The 22,297-nt window shown below is 43.6% G+C and overlaps 1 pseudogene; it reads left to right on the top strand.

The window, feature by feature from the left end:
- Nucleotides 1-4,495: 4,495 nt before the first annotated feature.
- LOC112069346 (target of Nesh-SH3-like) overlaps nucleotides 4,496-22,297 on the top strand; it is a 28,669-nt pseudogene continuing 10,867 nt past the window's right edge.

The following is a 22,297-nucleotide window of genomic DNA, read 5'->3' on the forward strand; positions in this document are numbered from 1 at the left end:
TATGATCCTTGTCTCTCAAAGCACTTCATGATGACATAAGTGAGTGCAATGGGCGATAGTCATTTAGTTCAGTTATCTTGCTTTCTTGGGAACAGGAACAATGGTGGCCATCTTGAAGCATGTGGGGACAACATACTAGGATAGGGATTGGTTGAATATGTCCGTAAACACACCAGCCAGCTGGTCTGAGGACGCAGCTAGGGATGCCGTCTGGGCTGGCAGGCTTTCGAGGGTTAACATTTTTAAATGTTTTACTCACGTTGGCCGCGGTAAAGGAGAGCCCACAGGCTTTGGTATTGGGCCATGTCAGTGGCACAATATTGTCCTCAAAGCGAGCAAAGAAGTTGTTTAATATGTCTGAGAGCAAGACGTCGATGTCCGCGATGGGGCTGGTTTTCTTTTTGTAATCCGTGATTGACTGTAGACCCTGCCACATACGAGCCATTGAATTGCGACTGTACTGTGTCTCTATATTGACGCTCTGCTTGTTTGATTGCCTTGCGGAGGGAATAATGCACTGTTTGTATTCGGTCATGTTTCCGGTCGCCTTGCCAGGATTAAAAGCGGTGGTTCGTGCTTTCAGTTTTGCGCGAATGCTGCCATTAATCCACGGTTTCTGGTTAGGGAAGGTTTTAAAAGTCACAGCGGATATGACATCTCCGATGCACTTGCTAATAAACTCGCTCACAGAGTCAGCGGTGGCTGTCCGGAACATATCCCAGTCCACGTAATCGAAGCAATCTTGAAGCGTGGAATCCGATTGGTCAGACCAGCGTTGTATTGACCTGAGCACGGGCGTTTCCTGTTTTAGGCTGGGAGCAAAAAAATGGATTCATGGCAGATTTGTTGAAGGCAGGCCGCGGAGAGCTTTGTATGCATCGCGGAAGTTTGAGTAGCAATGATGCAATGCTTGGGGGGATATACACGGCTGTGACTATAAATCCAAGAGAATTCTCTTGCAAGATAATGTGGAGGATGCGGAGGACATTGAACACGTGGGCCTTCTCCTTGGCCATATGACTTTCATTGCTGAGTGGGATGTCCAGGGCATTAAGATGTGATTACACATTGGAAGAGGAACAACTTATATTGATTACTGAAGCAGAACAAGGAAGAACTTCTGACCCACTTCTGACCCATATAACCCAATGCTCTACTTTCCCCACAAGAGTAGTAGAAACAGACGCTCGCCATCCCATGCTGATGGATGAAGGCGGGCTGATCTATGGGTCCTGCAGGATCTGGATGTAGTCGGTCTCCTGTGGCCCATTAACCACTGTGGGTTTAACAAGAGACTAGAGATGGAAGAGACAGAGCAGAGACATGGAGAGAGCAGCCAATGCATGGCAATCCATTTACTCCCCATATTCATCAAGTTGAGATATAGAACCTCTCCTGTAGTGTTTGGGAAGTTATTGAGGCCATGGGTGGAACACTAAACAGCTGTGGATTGGAGGCCCAGTTGCAGTATACAGTAACAATGAGTGAACTCCAGAGATGACTAATTCAACACAGAGCGTGGTCATGGCTAGATGGGATACAGTTTATGTCAATGTTTAKCATTTTAGCTAACCCTAAAGGCGYYAGCRTGCTTCAGTTCGGCTTGCGGCTAGCTAGTCTTACCTGTGAGGGCAGCAGAGGTGTTGGAGCCRGCAGCAAGCATTTAGATTGGTCCATGTGAACTGAAGAAGTCCACCAACTGGAAGGCTGTCCTCTCCTCACAGTCTGCCGGACCTAGCTGACCTTCGTTGTTTCCACCGGTAGAGTACACGTTTCCCCGGGCTGTGGACAGGACCGATACATTAGGCTAAAGGCTTCAGTTAGGCTGAAAGCTCTCATACTCCCTTAAAAGACGTTCCCTTGAAAAACAAGTAAAAAGCGGTATTAGTACTGTTTGTCCATTTTGAGACGCCGTAGACAGTATACACTTCCTCAAAAAAGTCAGAATTATTCTATGATAACTCAAGAAATCTGTCATACATTTTTACGTTTTTTTGCAGAGGAGATTTTAGTCGCGCAATTTTACATCTAACTAAGATGTTTGGTGCAGTATTTCTCAATAAAAAATTTGCATAGAAAGGAGTCGTCTCTCATTGAATGACAACAAAGACTTTATTGAAGAATCCCTACCTKTGACCAATCACTGTTGAAGGGGCGTATCTAGAAATAAAATGGTGTGCCCGAACAGTCGAAGTCCAAAACGAACAAAAATGTCACAACATGTTGTCATAATATCTGCACAAACTCTTCCAAACTGATTCGGCTGGGAAGCTTGCGGACCCCTTACAAAAACAAATTGCAGTTAGAGTGCAGTATCGAACCCGGGTCTGTGGGTACGCCTCAAGCACTGCAATGCCTTAGACCACTGCGCCACTCGGGAGGACCCTAACCCTTTTTCTAACCTTAATGTAATTCTCCTGATCTGCTACGTTAATTATCCTAACCTGCTCCATAAATTCCCCTGACCTGCTACACAAAGTTAATTCTGGTCTATTCTGACATAAAATGTATCCCATGTAGTCAAAACCACAAGTCGTGGATGATCGAACTTCTCAGGCCAAAGTACAGATAGGCGTAATGATGATGAATTGAACCTTGAATGGAGGTTAATCACCAGTAGCAGATGCAAACACTCTATACTCCACAGGCTGGCGTGTGGTGCTGAGGGATTTTTAGTGGGGTGCATTCAACACTGGAGTGTTTTAACTGGGGGTCGTGGCTTGACGAAGCCCAGGTGGCCATTCATTTCGTTGCAGAGGATTGAGATGGGAAAGGAGCAGGGAAGGAAGCACAGCAAGAAGACATCAACAGCRCCAGTGACAAACTTTGGAAACAGCAGGAAGCCATCATGAGCAACAAAGTACTGTCCTCATGGGGCTTGTGAAAGATTACTGAGTCAACTGAGCAAATATGAAAAGAGTTTACATTTCCTGATGCAAATTATGAAAAGATAGAGTTACATTTCTTTGGTTATCTCCTTCTGTGTCCATTAGTATTGTTTATAATTGTGAAAACTGTAATTTTTCTGGAAAGAAATTCTTCCTGTTGAATACAACAGGAGTAAAAGAACTCGTTGTATTCTTTATTTTCTTCCCTAACATTCATACAGTGACAAAGATGCGAGAATGTACATGCTTAGCCTGCAGAGTTGTACAGCCAGACTACACGTGTACCTGGGAACCCATTCAGGGCATATGGAAAAAATACCAGCCAATTCATCCCATAAATACCCATTAGGCGTCACCCACATGAGACCCATAGATTTAGTTGTGTTGAAAAGGAAAAGAGGAAAGGCACTGTGTAGTAATCCATCTTGGACATCTCTGGGTGAAAGGGAATACTTCCTTATAGTTAAGTCACGGGAGAACGTTTGTACACCTCATCCCAACAGTATGTATCTCTCTATGTAGGTATCTCTATTGAGGTATGAATGTCTATGTATGTAGTGTATGTTGTCTGTCTGTCTGTCTGTCTGTCTGTCTTCTCTCTCTCGTCACCTACTCTTCCCACATAGGAGAGGGAAACAAAGGGCCATTGAGGAGAGATGGTTTTCCTTGTAAATAGAGTAGAGAATAGAAAAGAGGTTTCTTATTTAAGTTGAACAACCTTGTCAGTGGATTGGAGAGCGATCCAGTCTCTCCGGTGGTTTCGTCATCATGGTGTTATGGTGCAGGTGCTGCTCCCACTCTGTACCACTAAAGACTGGGATGCTTTGGCTGAAGAAACGCTTCAATTGTTTAAGAGACTCCCATTCACAACAACAACGGCTCCTATCAATTTGAGCCTGTGGGAACTTGTCCTCAGATTCCCAGAAGGATAATGTTCCTTTTTTTTGTGTGGTCGGATTCAGTTAGATACTGTATGGGCATGTACGTACACAGACGTACTGTTTTAATGATGATTAACAAAGAATCAAGCTGTGGGCTTAAACACTTTTTTCAATAGTCTAAATAGAGCCAATTAAGCAACACAACAACATCAAAACAATCAGGGGTTTATTATCTGAAGCCAATAAACACCTATGTTTTTTTCTACAAATTTCAAGTGATGCTTGATATTCAGAACTCAATGTACAAAACAATAAGTCACATCAATTAATGACCATCGTTAGCATCGTTAGCAGTGACATGTTCATAGTGACTGTGATCTACCCCTACAGGAAGTGCACAAACACAAGAACGATCGTACCTTACTGTCAGAGTTAAACATTAATGGGTCACTCAACCACTGAGACATTATCCTAATTGGCAGAATACTGTGAGAGACGTGCTCTAGGTAAAACTTTTTATTGGGGACAAACTCCGGTCAGGCAATAACAACATTTTTGTTCGCAGTCAAGATGATGAAAAAGGAGCCTGAAGTTTCACAACTGTACAGGACTGGGCAGGGGCGGACTGGACATCTGGCATCTCGGGCAAATGGCAGATGGGCTGTCCATTTAGCCTAGTGGGCCTGCCAAACCTTTTTGCACAAAATGATCACTATCTGGCTAATAATGGTGGCTTCAAGGAAGGTCTGGTGTGGGAGTCACAAGGAAACAGTGAGCCGGTGTATTAGAAATGCCAGGGCTGATTTTCGGTCCCTGTCCGCCCCTCAGCTTGGGTGTTGACTTTGGTTACCTGCGTGTCAATGCTTGTTGGTCACTGTGTCTCTGGCAGGAATGGTCCAATGAGTACGAGGGGTTAACGTCTTTCCCAAGTTTCAACATTACATTTTCCCTTAACAGCCTTTCTTTTTTTAAAGTCAGAATGTGTGCTTTGGTTTCTGTTATTTATATCTTTGGCGTCAGTCACCTGTTAATTTGTCCATTGTGTAAAATCTGGATTTGGTGATTTAGTGGAGGGCAGCATGAATCATGAATACGCCTTTATTCAGTTCCTGTGGGATGGAGCAGGCAAGCGCTCTGTCTGGAACAACTGTCCATATCCTGTCGCATGTGATGGCACGTGTTGGATGGATGGGGCTCCTAACATAATCAGCTTGAAGGAAGTGTGTGGATACCCCTCTTATTCCCTCCATCCCCTCCTCCTTCTCTCCTCTGTACTACCGCCCCTCATACCTCCTCTATGTCAGGGGCTGGACTTCTTGGCGGAGGAGCATGGTCACTGCCTCCCAAAGAGCTCCAGTGGAGGTTGGATTTGCATACCCGTTGGCGCTGCTCCACCCATGTCATTTGTGCTCAGAGAGAATGTGATGTTGTAGTAGTGCGTTCCAAAAGCAAAGTGCTTAAAAACATGGTACTGGTTAGTCTGCACAGTGTGCACATGTTGGGCAGAGGGGGGGTGGGAGTGTACCATACAAAACTACACTGCATGAGTTTAACTTTACCCCCAAGGCCATAGGTTAGGATGGAGCGAGGTGCCACTCCTGTGCCACCACCCTGTTTTGCCCACCATATTGGCACCCTCTGGAATCTACATGCAATAGCACTTGAGTTGAACTAAGGATAAATAAAAAAATTATAAATATAAATTAAAAATAACACATAGGAGGAGGAGGGGTGGAGGAGGAGGAGGAGGAGGAGGAAGGGGAGGGGAAAACCGGGTGGGTGATCCAAAAAAGGAGGAGGGAAAAAAAATAGAGGGAAACATTTCAGGGAGATTCCACACATTTAGCCACCCACCTAGGAATAGGTGTGTGGGGTTGGGTTGTGACATCACCAGTCCCCTCCCACCCCACCCCTCTCCTATCCTGCTAGTATAGATGCTTCGTGGTCCGGTGGTCCTCTCCACTCCACAGTGTTTCCACAGAGCGCTGCACAAGTCCTAAATTGAGCTGCTACTTAGTGAAGTTGTCCAGCATCCCTGACCAGAGAGCTCTATAGCAGGCACCATGCTCCTCAGAGTCTCTCTCCTGCTCCTCTCCGGATCCATTTCTCCTCAACTGCCTCCCTGCACAGAGGATTAGAGGCAAGTGCGAGATTGTCCGCTCTGTAAAGTCAGGTGTATTGTGTTTCTGGATAGTATGGTTTTGTGTTTAGTGTTTTATGTATAGTTTTGAGCATGCATATTATGTTTTTGCCAATGCATGTGTGATGGAAAGTGTTTTGGTGTTGTTGTATGCTTATCTTGTGCACAATGCAAATGTTTAGCTGACTTTGCATGTGTTCTCCTGATGCCATTCACGTTGTATAGAAGGAAATAGCTTGCCAAAACCAAATTGCAATGTGTACATGAGTAGAGGTCTCATGGTCCAGTTGGTCCAGTCTGTAAAGTCCCATGAAATTATATCCAAAAATATTGACCAAAATGTTTAGGACAATGCATCATTGTAGTAGAGTTTGCAGACTTGACTGCAGCGAAATCCTCATTAAAATAACAATATAAAATATGCCATTCAGCAGACGCTTTCATCCAAGCGATTTACTGACCATAAATGCAATGCATTTAGATTCAGGGGCAAAACCATTGTATATCTGTCTTGCAACCTGTAGCTGTGACTGTGCAAGATAAGAATATTTTTGACACAAAAACGGAATGAAAAGCAGAAGTTTGGTTTTACCGGTATGTAGATTATGTTTCCTCGAATTTTGTTCTGATGCTTTTGGTCGCACTGTAGAATTGTAATGTCTGTTTGGAGCTTGGATTGCCTCATGTTAGAGATCATGTTCAGATGACAACTGTTTGAGCTACAGGACGTTCAGCAGCGTACTGATTGTCCCATTAAACATACAGTAGTTATGCAATATGATGAATTTACTCTCCTAGAAATGAAAAGGGAAATGTCAGGCTAAAAACAATGGATGATCGATACACTGTATTAGATCACATGAAACACTCGCCAATATAAACATTTTTTTTAGCGGCAGTGTGTATGTGAATAGTAAAACAACACAAACATTCATAGAAGTGAGGACGTTTTAGCTGTTCTCACTTGTAAAAAGGCTATTTTAGGCTTAGGGGTTAGTTTTATGGTTAGAATTAGGGTTAGGTTTAGTGTTTAAGTTTAGGGTAAGGGTTTGGTTTAGGGTTAGGTAAAATAGGAATTTTAATGGGAATGAATTGTTGATGCCAAAAAAGTCCTCACAAGTATAGTAGGACATAGCTGTGTGTTTGTGCGTGCGGTGCTTTATCTCTGCCATGTTGGTTGTCTTGGGGTGTTTCTTGAACAGGTTCCATGATTATAAATAGTTAATCTATGTGAGCGCCAATCTGTTTGTTGACTAGGAATCTTATCCTAATGATGATTTTGCTGCTGTCCAGTGGACTTCCCAGAGGATGTAGCCTTGTGATTGGCGGGATGATACTCTAACACAGCTGGGAGGGGTTTGGTTAGGCTTGGGATTGGGCCAACATCTCCCCTCTGCACACTCCACAATCTCAGGCAGAGAAGCTTCTTGTTAAACAATACATGTTGTAGGACATTCAMGTGTCCGCTTTGCTTTCCGCRTGGCGGTGTCTGCTTTCTGCACATTGTTGAGGTGTTACGTGTATATTCCTGAGTACATACAGGTGCCTGCTTTGCTTTCCGTGCGGCGGGGGTGGTGGGGGTACATTGTAAACGGGTAACATGTGTGTACCTGAGTATCTGAGCTCGGAGTATGTTGAAGCTGTGGTTGTGCAGGCAGCTGGAGACGTGGTTGGGGCCCCCAGCTCTTCACGCATGGTCAAACTTCATTAGAGGAGATGAAAGAGAGACGGCTCAGTCTCACACCAAGCCACTCATCAGTTGTGCTACAGTGCTCGGTGCAAATATGTCCTACCTTCACGCTGTTTAACTACCATCTCTCTGGTGAGGATGGGGGCGGAGAGGCGGGGKCTGTTGTGCCCCACTACTGTAGCTGGATGAGGAGGGATGGGAAGCTCTACGAATGAAAGGGTGAAGTTGGCCTCATGCCAGATGGACACACAGTCAAAGAGAATACAGTAGGAGTGCATGTGTGTGTTTTTCAACATGCGTCCATGCATGTGCTTATACAGTATGTGCTGCCAGTGAAAGCCCCTGCAGTTATGGAGTGAATCAACAGCTGTAGAGCGTTGAGATCAAATCCACCTAAATGTGACTGGACAATAAATGCTATATGAACCCAGAGAAGMTATGAGGGACGATTTATGTTCCATATAGCCATGAKGTAAAATGCTCCTGGAGAGTCGATTTAGAAAAGTAGTGTTTGGAGATTTAGGGGACTTTTGTTACAGATGTACCTTCTTAATTAAAATGACACAGGTATGCTCAATTTGGGAGAAATGGAAGGACCATGTTCCACAACAGAATGTACTCTAAGTGTTTCACGGTTTGGTTTGAGTGAAGTTTGTTAGTTCCTTATTCAAAATACAAAACAAACAAACACAAAGATATGGGATATTGCTGGAAGGAAGTTGTTTATGACTAACATATCTCAAAGTCTGCCAAAGGATTAGATGCTAGCTAGACTTTTTCCCTCAGCGCAATACCCTGAAGGCTGGCTGTTATTCACTTTTAAGGGTCATGTAACCAAACCAACTGTTTTCACTTGTGATCAGCCTCACACTGAGTTCTGCTCTTGGGTCAATCAGCTGCAGTTGGAATGCCTTCAACTGTGAAACACCACATCCGTGCCAACAAACCAGCATGCATGATTACACGTCTTAAATGTCAAACTTCCATGCTTTCCCACCATTTGAGAAGGCAACAGGATGCCAATCTGTAGAACCAACAACCCAAGATAGCTTAAGAGACTGAGACGGACACTGATGATCGCACACAATCTGTCTCCTGAAGACTCACAGTTGGCCAAATCAAACATGCCTGCTGCTAATGCTTAAAAATCTATTTTTTTTTAGACGACTTTGTTACTGGGAATTGTTAATATCAACGATGCCACTCTGTCATACGAACTCAATGCATTTTATGCACACTTTGACAACAACAACATGGTGGCGGGCGTGAGGGCCGTCACCGTCTCAGAGGCTGGGGGATCTCGCTCTCTGAGGCCCACGTAAGAAAGGTCTTTAATCAGATCAATACCCAAAAGGCCTGTGGGGCCGACGCTATTTCAGGGCGCGTTCTCAGAGCATGCGCAGAACAGCTGGCTGGCATATTCACTGTCATTTTCAACACCTCTCCTGGTCCCAGTCTGTAATCCCCACATGTTTTAAGATGACCACCATCATTCCTGTCTCAAGAACTCTAAGGCGTCATGCCACAATGACCACCACCCTGTAGAACTCCCTTCTGTAATCTTGAAGTGCTTTGAGAGGCTGGTTATGACACACATTAACTCCACCATCCCAGACACCCTAGACATACTCCAATTTGCATACCACCCCAACAGATCCATAGATGACGCAATCTCAATTGCTCTCCACACTGCCCTCACCCACCTAGACAAGAGGAATACCTGTGTGTGAATGCTGTTCATTGACTACAGCTCAGTGTTCAACAACATTGTCCCCTCTAAGCTCGCACCAAGCTTGGACTCTGTGTCTGAACTTCTCCCTCTGCAACTGGATGCTGGACTTCCTGACCCTCAACACGAGGGCCCAACATGGGTGTGTGCTTAGTCCCCTCCTTTACTCCCTGTTCACCCACGACTGCGTGGCCACACACGACTCCAACACCATCATCAAGTTTGCTGATGAGACATCTGTGGTAGGCCTGATCACCGGCGACAATGAGTCAGCCTACAGGGAGGAGGTCAGTGACCTGGCAGTGTGGTGCCAGAGCAACAACTCTCCCTCAAGACCAAGCAGCTGATCGTGGACTACAGGAAATGGAGGGGGCGAGCACACCCCCATCCACTTCGACGGGGCTGCAGTGGAGCAGGTCGAGAGCTTCAAGTTCCTCTGTGTCCAAATCACTAAAGACTTAAAATGGTCCAAAGACACGCGCACAGTCGTGAAGAATGTGCGATAGCACCTCTTCCCCCTCAGGGAGGTTGAAAAAGTTTGGCATGGGCACTCAAATCCTCAAAAAGTTCCATATCTGTACCATTGAGAGCATCTTGACTGGCTGCATCACTGCCTGGTATGGCAGTAGCACCGCCCTCGATCTCATAGCGCTACAGAGGGTGGTGCGGGCAGCCCAGTACCTCACTGGACCAAGCTCTCTGCCATACAGGACATCTATATCAGGCGGTGTGAAAGGAAGGCCCGGAAAATCATTAAAGACTCCAACCACCCAAGCCATAGACTATCCTCTCTGCTTCCGCACGGCAAGCGGTACTGGTGCATTAAGTCTGACACCAACAGGATCTTGAACAGCTTCTATCCTAAGCAATAAGACTGATAAATAGCTAACCAAATAGCTACAAGGACTATCTGAGTTAACCTTGTATCTTTACTGACCTTTTATCTCTATGCATACTCATACACCCATTCACTCCATAATCTGCTCACTCACGCATAATATCCACATACTTTATACTGACTCTACACACACGCACAAGCTGTTGCTACTCTGTTTATTATATATCCTAATGCTTAGTCACCTTACCCCTGTACACATCTACCTCCATCACACCAGTATCCCAGCACATTGTAAATACAGTACGGTACTGGAACTGACCCTGTATATAAGTATGCTTACTTATTGTGTTCTTCATATTTATTGTGTGCTTTTTCTTGTATTACATTGTTATTGATTATTGCATTTTTGTTTGCAAGCAWGGCATTTCACTGTTCTTGTGCATGTGACATTAAAAACGTAAAACTTGAAACATTAGTCAAGAGCAGGATAACTTTATTGACAACAGAACACAACATAGCTAACAAGCTTTCCAGCATGAGGGGGCTATTTTTTATACAGGTTGGGATTTATTGGTATGACTCATGTAATGGAGGCAGCTCTGCAGAGTGGTCACTACACTCACACTCTTAGAAAAAAGGAGAACCCTTTTTGGTTCCAGATATATCCCTTTTGGGTATGTAGAACCCTCTGTAGAAAGGGTTCTACATAGAACCCAAAAGGGTTCTACCTGGAAGCAAAAAGGGTTATTCAAAGGGTTCTCCTGTGGGTACAGCCGAAGAACCCTTAAAGGTTCTAGATAGCACCTTTTCTCTAAGAGTGTAGCTGGCATACTCACAAAGTCATAAAACCTGATTTGAAACCTTACCCTAACATTAACTTTAAGTTTTGAGATTATGCTGCGGGACATAGAGGTAATTTGTGGTTTAGTACGGTACCCTTACGCCTAACCCTAACTTTAAACTAAGGCCCCCCAAAATAATCTAATTTTCCCCCATTCATTTTTACAATATAGGCTAATTATGACTTTGCAGCTGCACTCTTAGGAKAAAAAAGGTGCTATCTAGAACCCAAAAAGGTTCTTCGACTGTCACCATAGTAGAACCCTTGGAAGAACCATTTTTTGTTCCATGTAGAACCCTTTTGGTTCCAGGTAGAACCTTTCGGGGTTCCAGGTAGAACCTTTCGGAGTTCCATGTAGAACCATTTCCACAGAGGGTTCTACATGGAACCCGAAAGAGCTACATAGAACCAAAAAGGGCTCTCCTACGGGGACAGCCAAATAATCKTTTTGGAACCCTTTTTTCTAAGGGTGTGGCGGAAATCTCTCAGTTCTGCCTCCAGGGCAAGATTGATGACAATAAATGTCAACCTGCATTTTTGATGAATAAGCCTTTCATAAGCTTTAGTATACATTTATTGGTATTATCTAACATAATAATGTCTTCCACATTCTCCCCCTGTAGCTAGAATCATTCTTCATCTGTATGTCTCCACAAGGGGTGGAGTGGGCATCTGGTCCTCTATAAACACAGGAAAACACATTACAGTCCTTGTAAGTCCAGGGTCTCTTTAATAAAACCTTATGGATTTGCAGCTATAAAGCCAGAGACTGAAAACATCCTTCTTGTTAAATTAAAGGGAGTCAGCAATAACATGACAGGAGTCTTGAGGTAAGCAGAGGTTATGTCATGTTGCCGGGGGAGATACGTTTATTCAAAGACAGTTAGAATCAAAGGCGCCACAAGAAATATGATCTTCGAAAGCAGAAACATGACAAGCAAAACATCCTTTCCTCCAATTATATTCCAAACAATTCAAAGATTACTCTTTGGGTGTTAAGCGGAGAAAGATAAATTAATTCATGATTACTCTTTGGGGTTAAGCGGAGAAGAGAAATGGACACAAGTATCCATGTCAACAGTTTTTTCACCACACTGTGTAAAAAGTTGCACAATGTTGTTCTGATTCAGCAAACCCAGTGGTCTTTTAAATTCTTCCAAACCAAAAGTTCCTGGCAACTTCCGCAAAACCACCACACAAATATGGTTGTTTGTTTGTTTTACACTTCCTCATGAGGTTCTACAGCTGCACCATCAAGAGCATCCTGACCGGTTGCATCACCGCCTGGTATGGCAACTGCTCGGCATCTGACGGAAAGGCATCTGACAGAGGGTGTGCGACCGGCCCAATACATCACTGGGGCCAAGCTTACTGCCATCCAGGACCTATATAATAGGCGGTGTCAGAGGAAAGCCCATAAAATTGTCAAAGACTCCAATCACCCAAGTTATAGACTGTTTTCTCTGCTACTGCACGGCAAGCTGTACCGGAGTGCCAAGTCTAGGACCAAAAGGCTCCTCAACAGCTTCTACCCCAAGCCATAAGACTGCTGAACAATTCATAAAATCGCCACCGGACAATTTACATTGACCCCCCCCTTTTGTACACTGCTGCTACTCGCTGTTTGTTTGTTACCTATGGATAGTCACTTCGCCCCCACCTACAAGTGCAGATTACTTCAACTAGCTGTACCCCTGCACACTGACTGGTACCAGTGCCACCTGTATATAGCCTCGTTATTGTTATTGTCATTGTGTTACTTTTTATTTTAGTCTATCCCTGTAAATATTTTCTTCTTCTTGAACTGCACTGTTGGTTAAGGGCTTGTAAGTTTCACGGTAAAGTCTACACTTGTTCAATTCGGCGCATGTGACAAATAAAGTTTGATTTGATTGAAGAGGTTCGTGRGTCATCGATAATGAAGGCACSAATATTATATCCAAGGTTCATCCCAAGTTTGCTCTGTGAATGTGAGTGATTAGGTTATGGTTAAAACCTAATTAATGCTCTGAGTGATGATGAGGGTTAGCTGGAGTGCCAGAACGCTCGCCTTGCCTCTTGCCTGAATGGGCATTAAAAGGGCTGTTGACTGATGTGTGTGACGATAAAAAACTGCCACAACATCCTTTTCCGAACACCAACTTGAGCCCCTTTATGTGGCATTTTAGGCCTGCTTTTCATTAGCATTCAACAGCCTCTTTAACCCAGCAGCTGAATCAGTCAAGTTCCTGCATGGTGGGAAATGGGAACCTGGTGGACAAGGGAAAGCCTTTTCCAAAGCTAAAGAGCCTTATTACCAGGTTTAAATGAGCTCCATTACTAATGTTTAGGACATTTCCCAGACAGCTATTGAGCCTCTGTTCTTTAATAATGACTTTTCTGAACTCTTTGGAGCTCAACCTTCAAGAGTTACATCCTCCATTGCATTTCACCTTCTAATTTGACCTCTCCTGTGCTTACRCACTCCCTCAAGCCTGACGATATCAGTGGGTTTAAAGTACTTTGGGTTTATCCTAATAGTCCAATGTTATGACTGATGGGGGAWTCAAGTATCCCATCTCCTGTATGCGTTCAGGGTAATATTGGCTGCAGTTGAAGAGYACTGCAGTCTGTTTCCTGAAAACCACAAACACAATCCTATTTGATTAATCCCTTGGGTACCTGGGGAGAGGCAGCTGTTTATCTTGCAATTACCCCTAAATTAATCTGTCCAGAAGAGTTTTAAATGCAGCACTTATAGATGCAATTCACAAATGCTCTGCACAGTATTTGCAATCTGMTCATGTTCATGTGAGGTGCTGAAGGTTAGCTGTGATGGAATGCACTAGCATCTTTAGGTGCACCACAGTTCAACTAATCATAACCACAATGCAATTCAACTGTATTATTCTACTTGTTGGCCTTTAACAGTGAGAAGACAGAACATGAAGGTTCGCATCAACGCTACGGGCGACACCATCGTGATGAAGTTTGTCCGGCCCAAYCCTGACACCAAGCTGGAGGGCTACATCCTGGGCTACGGCAGYAGCATGTTCTCTAAACAGTTCATCCAGCTGCCTGAGAATGGAGAGCCCTACGAGACTGAGATAGGTAAGASCAGTCTATGGTAAGACCACGCACACACWMWMMYMTWYWSWYYYWSRGRKWYWYMWSATAGTCATAACATAACAGTGTATATTGTRACTCCAACATACGTCAGTAGATAACCCAGGGGAGAAACCGTTCCTCTGAGAAACCTAGCAACCTGTCTTTGTAGAGCACAGAGATTCTCCAAACAGGGTGAAAAGGGCAGGAGTTACACTAAGCACGCCACAGTGTTGACTTTCCTCTTTAAAACCCTTTCCTGCAGCTCAATGGGTTCCATTCATCATCAACCACAGCCTCTCATGAGATACTTTCATCATCCCAGCATCCCAGCCCACTATGGCACCTTAGCAGGGCAGCACAGAGTCAGTGGAAGATTACCTTACAGCTTGTGTAGATCATCTATTGAGCGTGAAACCACATGCTTATGTTAGAAAGCTTATGATTATGCTTATTTTTCTTGATACTCCCACTCACTAAAATCACTTGAGATAAAGTAAACATCGGAGTGTTTTCATAATTAAATCAAACAAATACGGTTCCTTTATTGCTGTTTTGTGTTGATCTGTTTGGATTTATGATAGGCACGAAATGAGAGCAGGTCAGGAACAGGTTTCCTCTTGTTGTATGAAAAGGTCTCAATGGCCATTGGCTATGAAGTGTTGGAGTAGAAAGGAACCAGAGACTAAAGAGAATGGAACAACTCCCTTGGCTGGCTCCCCAATCAGTGAAAGGAGCGCTGTTTGTTCAATGCGGAACAGCTTTTACGTCACTTTTCCTTGAGCCCTTTCACCTGTGTGAGAGACAACAGAAGTGATCAAACATCATTTCTCACTGGTACAAGATGTGACCTTCCACGTACAAAAACAACGACGACAAAGAGCCGAGTTAAATTGGTCTCAGGTGCCCCTCCAGAACACCTGATGGAAGTACCTCATCACAAGAGAGCCCCGAGGGATCCAACGAGAGAGCAGAGGGTAGACAGAACCTTCTCAGCAATAATKACACACGTAGTAGTCCAATAGGGTATGGTTGTGTTACTGTGACTCTCTGGGATCCTCTTCTGTGCTGACTCTTAACTTATTTAAAGTGTTTCCCCACACCCAACAGTTTGCTTTATTTTAAGCAACCAAGTGACTATCATTTGTCCAATGCCCCACCCATAACATTGTGCCAGCTTCGATCCATGCCAACCTACTCCGGCTCCTGGCATGCCAGCTCAAGTGCTCTGGCTTTATGTTCATCCATTGCTCCACCCTTCACATCCTGTCTATTTTGTTCKGTACAGTTATTCATTAATGAGCTCGCCATTCTCATGCAATAGAAACACAATGTTTTTGGATCACTGTTTTTATAGCACATTGAATCCAAGCGGCCAGATGTGTCTTAACTGTGTTCTAGATCCATAACCATATTTCACCCCTCCTAGCTGGCCTCAGACATTGTTTGCATTTGATCAAGTATTATAACAATAGACAACTGTTAGATTGTGGCTGGATAATATAAACCCCTTAGAGAATTTACTGTATGTATTAAAGTCTCTGCAGGTTGGACAACGTTCCATTGTTCCGAGGAGTTCAAGCAACTCAATTGCATTTCAATTTACCATCCGAACAACTGTTTGTTTTCATCTGTTGTGCTTAAAGTCAAGCCCTTTCATCTGTGTAWCTGTTCCATTTCTGTTTACAGCTGATTTGAATAGTTTCAGCCCATCTCCCTAACACCAGAGAMCYGGCTGGGTAGTGACTCACCAGGCGTCAGCAGGACTCTTTCTTCCCAAACCCTTCTTTCACTGCCCAGGAGAATATKTCCCCCCTTCTGGTATATTCCTTTTTCCATGACAGAGAAATCAATGTGACAACGTTTTATTTTTTAACCTTTTAGACGCTGAACCCAAGTATCTTGTTGCTGTCCAGCCAATCCCSAGCAACGACGTRAAGAAACAATGCACAGGTACCGCGGCAGTCTGTCTACGCATCTAAAAGGTTAAATCAGGTCATCAAATCTGTTGCAAATATAGTGTATGACCCTTGACCTTTGTCCTCACAGGAAAGGTCTACCTGGAGAAGCCACTCCACCTGGTTATTGGCTCCGTCACCCCAACCTCTGTGCTGCTGTCCTGGGGAACCTTCCTGAAGACGCCCTACGAAGCAGGCAACATCATGAACGACTGTTTGGAAGACGGGTGAGTTATACCCTACCGCACCGCCAGCCAGGCATCTGGTTCCAGTTCCATGTTGCATTTTTCAGGCCAAAGCTTCCACAGAAACAGCCTCACTCAGCTCAAAATGGATGACAGGTGAATACAGTTACACACTGTTAAGGCATTCAGACTATCTGGTTTTCACAAAAGAGAAGGATCTAGTTGAAATCAGGTGCACACACTGAGATCTGAATACCAGGCTGTTATTGCTAGCTATGTATAAAGATGACATACTTTATGAAGGCTTGACTAGATTTAAACTCATACCGTGCATTCATTGTACTGTGCCGTCGAACCTTGGAGGATTTATGACGCATAACAGTTCTGTAGAGAAACGTTGAGGAAGTGTGCCATTTATTTTCTATGGAAAATGGAGAATGGGAATGGAGACGAGGGTCTTTTTCCAACGCAGGTGTGTGCAGGAGTTGACTGAGAATACATGGAATGTACTGCTCGGGACACAAGCCACTTTTCCATCACTCGATTTATGCTGCACCTTAAATACATTCTAAGAATTTCCGCCCACTCCGGTAAGTTGGAGGAGTCGTTGGAATCTCGACCTAAGTTACAGCTGAGAGTTCCCCCTTCTATTCTGGTGGCTTATTAAAAGCTAATATCAGTTTCTTCTGTTTATTGCTTGGCTACGCCGGCAGCGCTACCAGAAAGACAATCCTGAGGCATGAAAATGGATCGGTTGACAGCACTGATGACATGGGATACCGGAGCAGAGATTAACATAGCTTAATGGAGGAAGCTTGTTTTAACATATTAGTCATATGGTTCATCAGACCACAGCCGTAGAGCTGGAGATAGCCACCCATACTGTATGATGTGGAGCAACTGTGTGCTTATTGGTTGTGAGAAAAGAAGGCAGAATTTTCCAAGGTTAGAGTTTGCCATAAAGATGCACAGCTACTGTACAGAATCGAGCATGTTGTTTACTGTGCTTGTTTGTCCCTCCATGCAGACACTACAACCGTCCGCTACAGGGAGAGGAACGGAAGTGGATCTACCAGACCTGCCCACCCAGCGACACTGTGATTGACAACCTGAAGCCAACACCCATATGAGTTTTGGGGTCCGCTCCAACAAAGACGAACGCAGCGGAATCTGGAGCAAGCCTGTCATTCACAAACCAACATGGGCGAGGGTTGGGTAGGTTACTTTCTACATGTAATCGTTACTAGTTACCTGTCCAAAATTGTAATCAGTAATGTAACTTTTGAATTACCCCAAACTCAGTAACTGTAATTGATTACTTTCAGTTACTTTTGGATTACTTTCCCCTTAAGAGGCATTAGAAGAAGACAAAAAGGATCCATCAAACACATTTGTTGTGTCATCAAAGTGGTCTCTGTACTTGTGGTCAGACTTGATCAAGTGGAACAAACGTAAACTTACCGGCTTCTTTTCAATGTTGAATTGAATGCCATTGAGAAAACAGAAAGGTGTCATAATGTATTTATTTTTTGAGCAAACATCCTTTCCAAATTTAAAAGTAATCAAGAAGTAGTCATCTTTTTTAAAAACGTATCTGTAATCTGATTACAATATTTCAGCTGGTATGTAACTGTTTACATTGACAGTTACTTCCCAACCCTGCATGGGCGGTATGTACATCATACTTAGGAAAATGAAAATCAGAGAGTTCAGGCAGTACCTCCGTTTTTATTTTTGAGAAGTTTGTAAGAATCTTTGTGGCTCAAGAACAAAGAATAAACAACCATATCATGCTGAGCCTATTTTAGTGCTTTATTGTTCCTACTTGCCAGACTTTCAAAAGATCACCTACCGACACTCTCTTCTCAGAATAGCAGTTGTTTACATCTTCTTCTCCATGTTTTGCAGACAAAAGCATCCAGAAACCCTACAAGCACCGGACCCCTATTGTGAAGCCAATGGTATGTGCTGTGTTTGTTGGCCATACAGCATAAGAACCTATGACCTACGGGACTCTCAGTCTCTGCATTAAATCGCTTCCACAGGCATACGTATTCTCACACTACAACTTTACCCTACCACTCATTTATTTTTCTTTCTGAAAATATTTTTCTATTTCCTGCTGTCACTATGGAGGGAGAATATACAAAGGTGGTGAGAGAGGGTGTGAAGCAGAGCATAGCTGAGCTGTATAAGACCAGAGTAGAGTAGATAAACTGCTGTCTGCTTGCCCTGTCTGACCCCAGCACCCGGCCTGAGAGACTCTTTAACGTGGGTTTAAGAGGGTCACCGTCACTGCCCAGCTGTGACAGGCAGAACATCGCAAATCAACACATGACACGCTGGCGCTGATATAGTCTTTCTGCCTACAATCAATCAATCAATCAATTAATCAATCAAATGTATTTATATCTAAAGCCCTTTTTACATCCGCAGATGTTACAAAGTGCTATACAGAAACCCAGCCTAATCCTTTATCCAATCGCTTTCATGGCAGCTATGATTTTGATTTTGTAGCTTATATGCAAGTGTGACTGTCATATGGCCCTTGACCGTGTGTGTGTGTGTGTGTGTGTGTGTGTGTGTGTGTGTGTGTGTGTGTGTGTGTGTGTGTGTGTGTGTGTGTCTCAGTTAGGCTAAGTCAGGTACCAGGAAGTGAAGTGTAGACAGCAGACTATAAATGTTTTCTGGTGAAATGGCTTTTCCAGGCAGAAGTCAGGATTGATGTAAGTGCCGTTAAGGGAGGTCGAAGGGCACGTTAGAAGTCTCAAGGGAGACTCTCAGTGATGTAGCACTCAAGGGGAGACAGCTCAAAGCACAACGCTATCCTCACCATAAAATGAAAACATGGCTTTAGCACGGGTAGCGTATTAGCTTTGACATATGGCTGTGGATCTGGCGGCAATAAAAACGTCCACCAACTGTAGATTGTTTTTGTTTCTCAGAAACCACCCATGTCCCGTGCACTTTTCCCACCTCGTCCAGGTAAGCCATTTCAGTGTAATCATTTGAAACCAKAACTTTTATATTGCATCCAAATGAAACAACGAGGAATGCTACATGCCCATATGCATGTCCAGGCAACACCGTTACATAAGCTTTATTCCAATATACAGGAATGTAGAGTATGTCATGATATTGTTCCAGGTGTGTAAGTCCAGACAGCTAAATGCTACTTACCCTTGTTACACCTGTTTTCTGAGGATATAGCTGCATACTACACTGTTTTACACTGTTTTAATATGGTATAATGCCTATGTAATGTAAAGTGTTGGTTTACAGCATCACTACTTTAGACAGGGAGTATGTTGCAGCWACTTGAAATCCTGCCTATCTCCTCTTGATTCCCTTTCTCCCCCAGCTATTCACAATAAGACTCAGCCTAGACTCTCTCTGACCAAAAACCAAGCTTTCCCAGGAGCTCCCAAGACATCTTTTGGTGATTACTCTCTCTCATTCTAAAGCACTTAACTTTTCATATTGTTTTTTTTTATTGTTGGCCAAAAACACTACTATTTTCACTGTCTTTAAAGACCTTCTGTGGTCAAACACATTTCCTGCCCAACACCTTCGCTACCTTGCACTTTGTTCCTATTCACACTTTATGAAACGTGATATTATTTCTACAGCACCACCAGAGAGCCACCTGGAAGCTAGACCTGACCCCCGCTCCAATGAGCCTCAATGGCCACAGTTCCCACTGGGTAAACGGAGACTGACATTTTGAATCATATCAAGCTTAATTCGGCAGTCAGTCATCGCTTGGCTATGTCCACTACGCTGCTGCGAGGGGAGGGGTGGGCTGGGGTGGGGGGTGAGAACCGCAGCTGTTTGTTGTGATTGGCTGCATGCTGGCATGCCTTGAGTCCACTGAGAGGTAGAAAGTCCCTGGATCGTGGAGATGGTGGTGGCACAGGATGGTGCCGCCACAGAGTTGGAAGTATGCGCGTAAGTTTTTTCCAGAGCAAATGCGAAGGGCACGCATGACGGTGATTTTGTTTTGCTTAGACATCAGGCGCTGTGAGAGGATTGGCTGCTTGTTTTGCTCAGTTTCCCTCCATACTGTATCAGTCCAACTCTGCACTTTACCTTTACCTCTCTCTCACTTCCACTCTTTTTGTCTTTCACCCATAGCTCATCCATTGATCCATTCATCCATCCTTTTTCTATTTTTCTGCTGTTTGTTCTAGAGGTCGACCGATTAATCGGAATGGCCGATTAATTAGGGCCGATTTCAAGTTTTCATAACAATCGGAAATCGGTATTTTTGTACACAGATTTGGCCGAATTTTTTTCTTTGTTTTTTTTAACACCTTTATTTAATCTTTATTTAACTAGGCAAGTCAGTTAAGAACACATTCTTATTTTCAATGACGGCCTAGGAACGGTGGGTTAACTGCCTCGTTCAGGGGCAGAACGACAGATTTTTACCTTGTCAGCTCGGGGGATTCAATCTTGCAACCTTACAGTTAACTAGTCCAACGCTCTAACCACCTGATTACATTGCACTCCACGAGGAGCCTGCCTGTTACGCGAATGCAGTAGAAGCAAGGTAAGTTGCTAGCTAGCATTAAACTTATCTTATAAAAAAACAATCAATCAATCATAATCACTAGTTAACTCACCATGGTTGATGATATTACTAGTTTATCTAGCGTGTCCTGCGTTGCAATATAATCGATGCGATGCGTATCGTTGCTCCAATGTGTACCTAACCATAAACATCAATGCCTTTCTTAAAATCAATACACAGAAGTATATATTTTTTAACCTGCATATTTAGCTAAAAGAAATCCAGGTTAGCAGGCAATATAACCAGGTGAAATTGTGTCACTTCTTTGCGTTCATTGCACGCAGAGTCAGTTTATATGCAACAGTTTGGGCCGCCTAATTTGCAGAATTTTACGTAATTATGACATAACATTGAAGGTTGTGCAATGTAACAGGAATATTTAGACTTATGGATGCAACTTGTTTTCGAGATTATAGTTTCGGATTCGACCATATTAATGACCTAAGGCTCGTATTTCTGTGTGTTATTATGTTATAACTAAGTCTATGATTTGATAGAGCAGTCTGACTGAGCGGTGGTAGGCACCAGCAGGCCTTAAGCATTCATTCAAACAGCACATTCCTGCGTTTTGCCAGAAGCTCTTCGCTGTGCTTCAGCCTATCAACTCCCGAGATTAGGCTGGTGTAACCGACGTGAAATGGCTAGCTAGTTAGCGGGGTGCGCGCTAATAGCGTTTCAAACGTCACTCGCTCTGAGACTTGGAGGAGTTATTCCCCTTGCTATGCATGGGTAACGCTGCTTCGAGGGTGGCTGTTGTCGTTGTGTTCCTGGTTCGAGCCCAGGTAGGACGAGGAGAGGGATGGAAGCTATACTGTTACACTGGCAATACTAAAGTGCCTATAAGAACATCCAATATCAAAGGTTAATGAAATACAAATGGTATACAGAGAAATAGTCCTATAATTCCTATAACAACTACAACCTAAAACTTCTTACCTGGGAATATTGAAGACTCATGTTAAAAGGAACCACCAGCTTTCATATGTTCTCATGTTCTGAGCAAGGAACTTAAACGTTAGCTTTCTTACATGGCACATATTGCACTTTTACTTTCTTCTCCAACACTTTGTTTTTGCATTATTAAAACCAAATTGAACATGTTTCATTATTTATTTGAGGCTAAATTGATTTTATTGATGTATATATTAAGTTAAAATAAGTGTTCATTCAGTATTGTTGTAATTGTCATTATTACAAATAAATAAATAAAAAATCGGCCGATTAATGGGTATCGGCTTTTTTGGTCCTCCAATAATCGGTATCGGCGTTGAAAAATCATAATCGGTCGACCTCTAGTTTGTTCTTCCCATGTCTATCCCCACAACCTCTGTGACTCTCTTCTCCTACAGCAGTGTCCATCAATCCATAATTTCATATGATTGTGTCCACACACCATGACGTCTTCTTGACATCAGTCACTCAATCATCTCTCTTCATGTTTCATCCTGTCATCTCATTGGTTTACAGAGTTGTTGCACTTAAAGCCAGTG

The sequence above is a fragment of the Salvelinus sp. IW2-2015 genome, unplaced genomic scaffold (genome assembly GCF_002910315.2).
Source record: "Salvelinus sp. IW2-2015 unplaced genomic scaffold, ASM291031v2 Un_scaffold992, whole genome shotgun sequence".
Taxonomy (NCBI): Eukaryota; Metazoa; Chordata; class Actinopteri; order Salmoniformes; family Salmonidae; genus Salvelinus; species Salvelinus sp. IW2-2015.